The sequence below is a fragment of the Aegilops tauschii genome, chromosome 7, assembly GCF_002575655.3.
Source record: "Aegilops tauschii subsp. strangulata cultivar AL8/78 chromosome 7, Aet v6.0, whole genome shotgun sequence".
Lineage (NCBI taxonomy): Eukaryota > Viridiplantae > Streptophyta > Magnoliopsida > Poales > Poaceae > Aegilops > Aegilops tauschii.
In genome coordinates this window covers 479,500,377-479,510,509 of record NC_053041.3, presented here as the reverse complement: position 1 = coordinate 479,510,509, position 10,133 = coordinate 479,500,377, and the positions used below count along the sequence as shown (strand labels likewise).

The 10,133-nt window shown below is 47.3% G+C and overlaps 1 long non-coding RNA gene across 1 annotated transcript; it reads right to left on the bottom strand.

The window, feature by feature from the left end:
• Positions 1-4,026: 4,026 nt before the first annotated feature.
• Positions 4,027-5,586, bottom strand: LOC109745515 (uncharacterized). Its single transcript, XR_012189315.1, has 2 exons — positions 4,555-5,586; positions 4,027-4,457 (listed from the first exon to the last, which is right to left on the bottom strand). It is a non-coding gene; the product is annotated as an uncharacterized lncRNA (long non-coding RNA).
• Positions 5,587-10,133: the final 4,547 nt, after the last annotated feature.

Genomic DNA, 10,133 nt, shown 5'->3' with positions numbered 1-10,133 from the left:
TCGTTCAGACGGATAGTTTGCCGTCCGCTGGCTGACGGCAAAGTACTTTGCCGTCCAGCATGCATGCCTTTGCCCGTCCTCTTGCATGCACCAGAACACTTAGATACGCGCCATGGAGCTTGTGGTTGCAAAATGGGCATCGATAGCCGCCTTTCCAGGTCCTAATACGCCTGTTATGCATTCCCTCGTAAAGCTCCCTCAGGATTTGCCTCTTGTACCTCCTCTAGCCATCTTCATCCTCGCTATTCACATCGTCAGACAGCACCTATAAAAATAGTAAAACAAATTTGGCATCAAATCAATGATTACATGCCGTGAAGTAGGATCAGGAATTTATGGCTATTTATTTATACATATCCAGATATTATGGTTTGATTTTTAAGCACAGTCCTCTATGTATAGACCAATATTGAGGAAAATAAAGGCACAAACATATGTAGGTCATTCAAAATCAACTGTCAAGTCCTGGCTAGGAATTATTAGCACGAACACTAACCCTAGTCGGACTACTAGCAGAAATCATTTGCACAGATGAAACAACTAATCACTTATCACTCGTACCATTCAAACAATCAATACACTACACGGATCTAATGAAACTTACTCAGATTTCATGGATTGGGAGAACATAACCATAGGATTTCTATTCCAAAAAGGGGGATGCAGGAGTAACCAGAGAAACCCTATGATCTATTTGACACATAAATGGGTATAGATGACTAACCAGTTGTCCGTCGTCGTCGGAGTTGTCGCCAGAGTGGTCGTCGGAGTCATTGCCGGGGTTGTCACGAGAGTCGGTGTGGAACTCCACCTCCGGCTGTGGAAGCTCGACGCCGTCGACGACGTCAGGGTGCAGCGATAACTTGCCGGCGGTGACGACAACCTCTGTCTCCATCTCCACGCCGTGCTCCGGTGCTTTAGTAGCCCCGACGTCTCCACTTCCTTCGATGCGGCACTTCGCCGGCATCCTCATACACTGATGGCTTTGAGGACTGAGAGCGGCGTCGTGGATGCAAGCGGAGAGAGAGGATTGTGTGTGTGGCAAGGATGGGGGGTGCGGCCGCTCGGGCGCACCATTAAAATGGAGTAGTGGGAGTTGCGGGAGAGAGGTGGGTGACGGTCAAACCAATGGCTCGCCTCCCGGCGAGCCTGCACTACGGACTGCTGGCGTGCCTACCAAAGTTTCACACGGCTACTCGCACACCTCCCGATGACACTGTGCAGTGAGTACGCCTCTGTCAATTCACACACCTGCACGCACGCCTCCCGGTCTGCCTGCGCGGCGGACTGCTAGCATGCGTCCTGTCAACTCACGCCTACTCGCACGGCACACGGGTCGTGCGGCGGCATGTATATTGTTTTTCTATTTGGATGATTAATGCTGCCGCTTTATTGCTTAACCGAAGCATGGCCCGTATCCATTGTTGGTCTAACGCTCACGGTTCGAATAAATAATCTGTTTGGGATATTGGTTCCCAATTATTAATAATCTGCCGTTTGTAATTAGATAAAGATTACATCAAAACTGGTCTCAAATTTGACAAAAAAAGTACAATGCCACTTTTTATTAGTGTCCATATGACCACAAGATAAGTTCCATGAACTTCAAATAAGTTTTGGATGTACTAGAATTTTAAAATCAAGATTCTCAATGTTTGAAATTTGTTGCACGGGGAGTAAACATGCACCCAGTGAGACACATGTGTTTTTGCAATCCATTTAGGTGCACTGTCACGTGTGCATGTAGCTCAAATTTGATTTTTGCACATTATACCCGTAGAAAATCAATCAATTAATGTACTAAAATGTCTTAATGATTTCTGTGATTTTTTTCGAAATTAAAACGTCCCTCCTTTGGTAACATATGTTCACCGCGGGATAATTAATTTAACATGCATCGTAGTTGCGGTGGATTTGCGGTGTGTGTGTGGGTGTGTGCGTCTGGGGGTGGCGGGTGGCTCGGAGTACACTACGAGTTGTGAGCCACTGTATCGTGAAATCGTTATTTAAAACATTACACAACCCTTTCATACATACATGTTTTGGCCACATGCAGTCGATGGTTGTCCTGCACGACACTCGATACTCGCGTGTGACACTTTCTGTGGGCCCGCGAGGTCGTCGTCCATCACTTTGATGAACAGCCGGCAGTGAGGTTAATTTGACCAGCAAGGTAGAATCTTTTTTGTTTGTGTTATGGTGGTATATAGTACGCGTCAAAGCGGTGGGAGGGGATTAGTATATATGCTATGCGTATGCGTCCGTGAACAAGTACACCTCACTCAGTGTCGGGACTTTTCGGTTTCCGAGGCACGTGCCACATCAAAATTGTGAAATAGCTATTCAAACATCACACAACACCTTTTTGGGCCACATGCATGCAACTTCGCCATGTTGAACACTTTTCGTGATTCCTCGCGGTTTAAGAGCAGTTTCAAAAACGGTGCGGCGGACAAGAGTGACAGCGAGCGTATTTTCACGATTTTTTTCTAAACCGCTCATCGGAATAAAGCAAATGATACGCCATTGGAAAGATATCATCGAGGCGCATCTTTTTCATATTTATTATTTTCTCTATTTCGTTACGGTTTAAGAGCAGTCTCAAAATTACTAAATCACGAAATTACGTTTTTTTTGAAATTTTTGCAATTTCCAGTACTGTTTTCGCTCTAGTTTTTGAACTGTTTATTGAAACGAGGCGTGTAATATGTCGTTGTAAAGCTATGGACAAGGCGCAACTTTCATATGTAGAAATGGTTTTGAGATTCCTTATGATTTTAAGTTAATTTTGAAAATCGTGCGGCGGACGACGAGTGATAGCGGTCGTTTTTCGCAAAAATCTTTACAAACCGCTTGTCGAAATGATTCAAATGATACGCTGTCGAAAAGATATCGACGAGACACAACTTTTTCATTTAGAACACACCCTCTAATTCCATACGGTTTAAGAGCAGTTTTGATTCTACCGAAATGCAGCACTGTGTTTTTTCGCGACACTAAAATCGATGAGTGGACCGCATCAGACAGAAAACCGCACTACTTCGGACAGAAAACCGCACTGCATCAGACAGTCAAGCGCACTACATTTTTTTAGTGCATCTTTGTTTCAAATGTAGTATGCTAAAAAGTCCTTCATATCGAACTTCTTTCGAGATCAAAGTGCACCACATTTGCATGTTTGTTTAAATGCATTTTTAGACCAAAGTGCACCGCATTGGCATTTTTTTAATTCATTTTTGTTTTAAATGAAGTGTACCGAAGAGTTCTTCGTAGTGGACTTTTTTGCAAGACCAAAGCGCACTGCATTTGCATGTTTTAAATGCATTTTTTCTTTGTAGTGGACTTTTTTACAATACCAAAGCGCACTGCATTTGCACGTTTTAAATGCATTTTTGTTCTAAATGGTGTACAATTCCTCTAAAAATAATAAAAAGTGAACTCCTCTATACATTTTTTTACAAAGTGAACTCCTTTGTTTTGCAAAGTGCACCGCAAAGGTTTTCTTAATGAGCTGCATCGATTTTAACAAATTATACACCATGTCCTTACAAATTTGCAAAAAAAAAATTCTTCCAAAAATAAAAAAATGAACTCCTCTATACATATTTTTACAAAGTGAACTCCTTTGTTTTGCAAAGTGCACCGCAAAGGTTTTCTTAATAAGCTGCATCAATTTTAACAAATTATACACCATGTCCTTACAAATTTGCAAAAAACAAATCCTCAAAAAATAGAAAAAATGAACTCCTCTATACATTTTTTTTACAAAGTGAACTCCTTTGTTTTGCAAAGTGCACCGCAAAGGTTTTCTTAGTGAGCTGCATCGATTTTTAACACATGAATGCAAATTAATTTTTTGGGAGAAGTGAACCACGGCATAAATCGAAGCGAGCTGCATGGTTTTTCTTCTTATTTTTTTTAAAGTATAAAGCATTTTTGGACTACATGACTTAGGCAAGTGAACCTACATGAACCGTTCAAGTGTACTGATTTTTTTAAAAAAAATTGCATAGTAAATCACACAGATTTTTAACAATGGACTACAATACTTTGAAAAAATGTACTCCTTGGGTTCACGGAGTGCACTGCTTTTACAAAGAAAGATTTTACAAACTGAGCAATAACCCACAATTTTTCAACTGGCGCATGCTCTGCACTGCACAAACGAGACTAGTGAACCACATACCTTTTTTCCAACATTTTTGTATTTAACTTATCTTTTTTTCCCCATAAGTGAACCGAAGATGCACACAATATAAACTGAAGATGCGCCTAACACGGAATGCACCCATATGCAAAGGGGGTCGAGGCAAGAAGTACATGGCCTGGGAAAATATCACAAAGCACTCCTCAAACCCAAAATAAAATTACAAGCAGTTACATCATTTTTTTTGCTCCTGCCACGCCGGCGGACTGCACACATGCTCCTGCCGCACTGCACCCATGCACGCCAGAAACTGCAATAGGCGCCGAAGTGAGCTACAGAACAATCTGCAAAAAAAGGCACAGTACTCAAGCAAGCAAAATCTGAAGACAAATTAACGGCAGCTGTACTGTTGGGCAAGTGTTCCACAGCAGCGCCCGCGGCGGCAGACCCAGCGGAGGGGAAGAAGAGGAACAGGATTTCGCCGGCTTGCTTGTGGTGTCCAAGAGGAGAGGCACGACCGAGGAATCCCGAGTAGACTACTGCGACCACCTGCAGGGGAATCGCGTGATCGATGTGCACTGCAGGGGCGTTGACTGCATCTATCGTGAAGTGGATCCACTGGGGTTGCAGTCCACTGCCGCACATGTTGCTGCCGTTGGTGGCGCGGGAGTTCGGTTGTTGGCGCAGGAGTCGAGGCCGCACCGGCCGGCAGCGGAGGGAAGTTGGAGGTAGAAGGAGGAGACGGAGGGGAGGGGATCCGCACTCAGAGGTAGAAGGAAGGTTGGAGGTAGGTGAAGCCGCTGCCGACATCGCGCAAGGATGTCCAGATCTGACGCCAGCCGGCATGCCCACGTACTGCAAGCACCACCAGAGTGCACCGCTGGCGCACCGACCACTGCCCAACTCCCCATCCGTGACACTCGAGGGGAGAGGTGGTCGACGGTGAGCCCCTGCCTCGATCTGGAATCCGTGGATGCGGATCCGAGCGTCGGCGTGGGCGCCGGGATGGATCAGGTCCGAGGAGGCGGATCCGGGCGTGGGGGATGGGATCCTCCCGCGGGCAGGGGGCGGCGTCCAGGCTGCCGGCATTGACACAGGGCAGGGTGGCGCGAGCCCAGGCCGCCGGTGATGCACGGCAGAGGCGGCGCCATCCCAGGCCGCCGGTGGGTGGGTCGATGGCCGGCTCGGGGTAGGGCGGCGCCCAGCAGACGTGGATCGGGGGAGACGGGGGAGAGAGGTGCGGCGCCGGCGGCACGGGGGCGGGGGGGGGGGGGGGGGGGGGTGGGGGTGGGGAGGTGGATCTGGGAAGGGAAGGCGCCGAGGCAGAAGGGGCGGTGGGGAGGTGGCGCGGGGTGGGGTGGTTCGTGGCCGGGGCGGGCGGCGCTGCGTGATGGCTGGGTCGGGAGGTAGGGGAGCCCCGTTGACCAGGGGGAGTAGCGAGGTGTGGGGGGTGTTTTTTTTATTGCGTGCGCGGTTCGGTTCCGGTTTTTGTTGCAGTGTCGAAGTGTTAGCAGAATAAGAAGGTTTTGTTATATATATATATATATATGATGGGTCTATTATGATAACACCCCTTAAGACCTTATTCTGATAACAAAACCTTCTTATTCTGCTAACACTTCGACACTGCAACAAAAGTGACTATACATATCCAATTACATAAGTGACTATACAGATCATTCGCACACACCTTAATAAACAATTGCATGTATTCTAAAGTAGGAGAAACGATCGTCTAGTCATCTACTTCTTGTGACGCTCCCGCCACTACTATATATATATAGGTCATGCTCTGGGATCACATGCATGATACAGTTTGAGCACACACACATGCATGTGTACGCATGAATCCCTCCCATCGAGTCAAAGTGGCTAGTACAACGACACGTCATGAACCGATCTCGCTCGGTGTGGGGAGATAGTGTGCAATTTTTGACGCACGTGCCACATCAATGTTGTGAAATGGTATTCAAACATGCATGCACGCATCACCTCCATACATATGCATGTAGTGGTTGCCTTCGAATGGTACACTCCTTCGCGTGGTTATCGGTGACAAGCCTATATATTCGTGGGCCCGTGTGGACATCCATGATCACCTTGAACAGCAACAAGATAGGTTACCATGGCGGATTCTTCATTTGGTTCGTGTTATCGTAGTATAGTTCATGGTGAGATTCATACCTAATTAAGTTTGAGTGCATATACTATGCACGCATTTATGCATGAATCCCCGTCGTTGGCTTGGAGTGTGGTGTAACATACATATGCATCGTCAACCTAACCCTCACTCAGTGTGGGGATTTCTAGTTCGAAATCACGGTGCCACATCAAATTTGTTCCATTATTACTCAAAAACACACCTCTCCATACATATGTTTGGGCCACACGCATGCAGTGGTTGTCTTCGGGGACTAGCTACTTGCATGATTATTGGCGAGCTAGCCTATCTCCGGGGTCGCATGGACGGCCATCACTTTGACCAACAACAAGAGAGAGGTTGTACGACCAAGGTGGATTATTCTTGGTCCGTTTTATGATCCATCTTGGTGAGATATGCCTCTCTGGCCTCCTGACTGAAAGTGAGTGTGTGTGTGGGGGGGGGGGGGGGGTTTGCTACTTCGCACTTTGCTAGGTGAACCTCGGTTGGGGGGGGCATGCATTCATAGCCGAGGATTCCCTTCGTGGCGACATGAGGGGGGGCTACTAGCTACTTCGCACTTTGCTAGGTGAACCTTGGTTGGGGGGGGCGTGCATTCATAGCTTAGGATTCCCTTCCTGCCGACATGAGGGAGGGGGGGCTGCTAGCTACTTTGCACTTTGCTAGGGTGAACCTCGGTTGGGGGGGCATGCATTCATAGCTTAGGATTCCCTTCATGCCGACACGAGGGGGAGGCTGCTAGCTACTTCGCACATTGCTAGGTGAACCTCGGTTGGGGGGCATGCATTCATATCTTAGGATTCCCTTCGTGCCGACACGAGGGAGGAGGGGGCTGCTAGCTACTTCGCACTTTGCTAGGTGAACCTCGGTTGGGGGGGAGGGGACATGCATTCATAGCTTAGGATTCCCTTCGTGCCGACAGGAGGGGGGTGGGGGCAAGCAATACTGTTCGCTTTGTGAGATAGGTGCCACATTGAAGTTGCATTTGGTATTTGAAAATCAAACCACCCTTTTCATACATAAATTTGGTCCACATGCAAGTGTGTTTGTGTTCTGACCCTCTCCCGCGTCATTTTTCGCCAAATTTATGAACATTAGACAAGTCGGATGACACAACAGACACGGTTCACTCAAACTAACCGTGTGCCACGCCAGTGCCCTTTCACGCACACATCTGCACAGTACATTGGGCTCCATGAGGCTCCCCCTGTCAAAAATATCTGCCCGCCTCGAGGGTTTTTTGGTTTCAGAACACACGGTTGTTATCTCCAGACCGTGTGTGATTTTTCTTGTTTTCAATCCCGCCTACATCCCTAAAAAATATCTACCTGCCTCGAGGGTTTTTCTATTTCATAACACACGGTTGTTATCTCTGGACCGTGTGCGTTGTTTCTTGTTCCCAATCCCGCCTGCATCCCTAGAAAATATCTACCTGCCTCGAGGGTTTTTCTGTTTCATAACACACGCTTGTTATCTCCGGACCGTGTGCGATGCACTATCATAAAAATTTCAATAGCCCCGGCATTTCACTCCCGCGTAGTAAAATTTTCAGTACCCGCGTCATTTCCTCAAACACCCCCCTCCACACACACACACACACCAAAATCTCCTTGGGCGTGTGCGCGCACACACACACCCCTCCCTCGCTCGAAACCCTAGCAAGGTCCCCGCCACCGCCGCCACCGCAAGGCCTCCTTTGTCAACATCTTCCGGTTTGCCCATGCAGCTTACCCACCGATCTCCATACCCAGGCCGCCCTGAGTTTCTTAGATGATGCCTACCAAACGCCCCCTTTCCCATAGATCCCCATCCCCCACCCCAGAGCGTCGCAGCCTAAGCCCGGCTACGGTTCCCGTGGAGCTCGAGGAGCGACTGGCCCAAAAGAGGTGTATCGCGGTCTCTTCGCCCGACGTCGCCGAGGAAGCTGACGACCATTACTGGCGGCAGGCACTCAAGCAGCGGGCTAGAGTATGCGGGCATGTCTCGGCCGTCGGCCACGACATCGAGGTCATCGACAGCGATGGCTTGAGGCGGGCTATGTCATCGGTTAAGTGGCCCACCCCCAACCCCTCGGGTTCAACAGCCGTCGATCTCATCCATGGCCCCGCCGCTGATCTCCTCTGGCTTGCTGTTAATAATTTGCCATCCTACATCACCATCGAGCCCCTTTTGTCATTTCTGATGGACACGTTATCACTAGTACAAAACAGGGCTTTCGTCACAGGGCAATATTCACATTAGTCCCGGTTCAGTCACGAACCGGGACTAATGTGAGCATTGGTCCTGGTTCGTGCGGCTAAGGCATTAGTCCCGGTTCACCTGGGCCCTTTAGTCCCGGTTGGTGCCACGAACCGGGACTAAAGGGTGCGATGCCCATTAGTACCGGTTGGTGGCACCAACCGGGACTAAAGGTCAACCTTCAGTACCGGTTGGTGCCACCAACCGGTACTAATGGGCTTTGAGGCATTAGTATCGGTTCATGGCACGAACCGGTACTAAAGGGCCCATTTTCAAACTCTACCCCCCCCCCCCCCCGTGGACCGCCTTTTCAGTTTTAGAAAAAACAAAAGAAAATGATGGAAATGTCAAAAAAAAAGTTTCCCATGTGATATGTGGTCTGGTTGTTGGGAAAATTAACAAATATGAATTTTGACTTTATTTGCAAAATCTCTCTGGAATTTCTTAAAATGGGCATAACTTTTGCATACGAACTCGGATGAAAAAGTTTTTTATATGAAAAATCATCTACTCGAAAAGTTACATCCGAATTTAACCGGGGGAACCCCGTTAAACATTTTCAAAATCCTCAAAAACCTAACCGAAAAAAAGATACGGGGCTTTTAAGATCTGGAGAGGCAAAAAATTCAAAAAATTTCAAATTGTGGTCAAACTATGGTCAAACAATGGTCAAACTAATTATTCTAGAATATTAGTGTTACTAAATAATTATTTCAGTTTTTTTGAATTTTGGTCAAATCTAGTCAAACTGTGGTCAAACAGTGGTCAAACAATGGTCAAACTAATTATTCCAGAAATATTAGTGTTACTAAATAATTATTGTCTTTTAAAACAATAGTTTCAAACTCAAACAGTGAAATGTGTCACTTCATGCCGAAGCTAAATTCCTGAGGGTTAATAGAATTGACATCTTACTATTGTCAGGAAAACAACAAGTGCAGACTTGGAAACGAGGGAGAATAGAACCCGGAAGTTAAGCGTGCTCAGGCTGGAGTAGTGAGAGGATGGGTGACCGTCCGGGAAGTTAGATGATTTGGAATGATGAGGGGTGATTAGAGATTAGAGGATAAATTGAGCAGTGATGAGGGGTGGTGATTAGAGATTAGAGGTTAAAATAATTCAGAAATTTGAAAATCAAAAAAAAATTGAAAAAAATTCGCAAAAAAAAATTTCAAAAAAAAATATCATAAAATTTCCTTTAGTCCCGGTTGGTAACACACCAACCGGGACTAAAGGTGGAGCTCCAGGCTGCGTCCACGTGGACGGCCTTTAGTCCCGGTTCGTGTAAGAACCGGGACTAAAGGGGGGAGGCATTAGTAACGACCCTTTAGTCCCGGTTTTTGAACCGGGACTAAAGGCCCTTACCAACCGGGACAAAAGCCCCCTTTTCTACTAGTGTATGTGACGTTGTCTTGGGATCCACAACTTCCAAGTCAGAACTCATCGACGGCGACCACGAGGAGGGCACCCTCTCCGGCTCTTCCAAGGGGAAAGAGCCCATCTGCTCTTCCAAGGGGAAAGCGCCCATCTGCGACATCAGGGAGGGCACCCAACAACCGTGCTCTTCCAAGGGGAAGGAGCCCATCT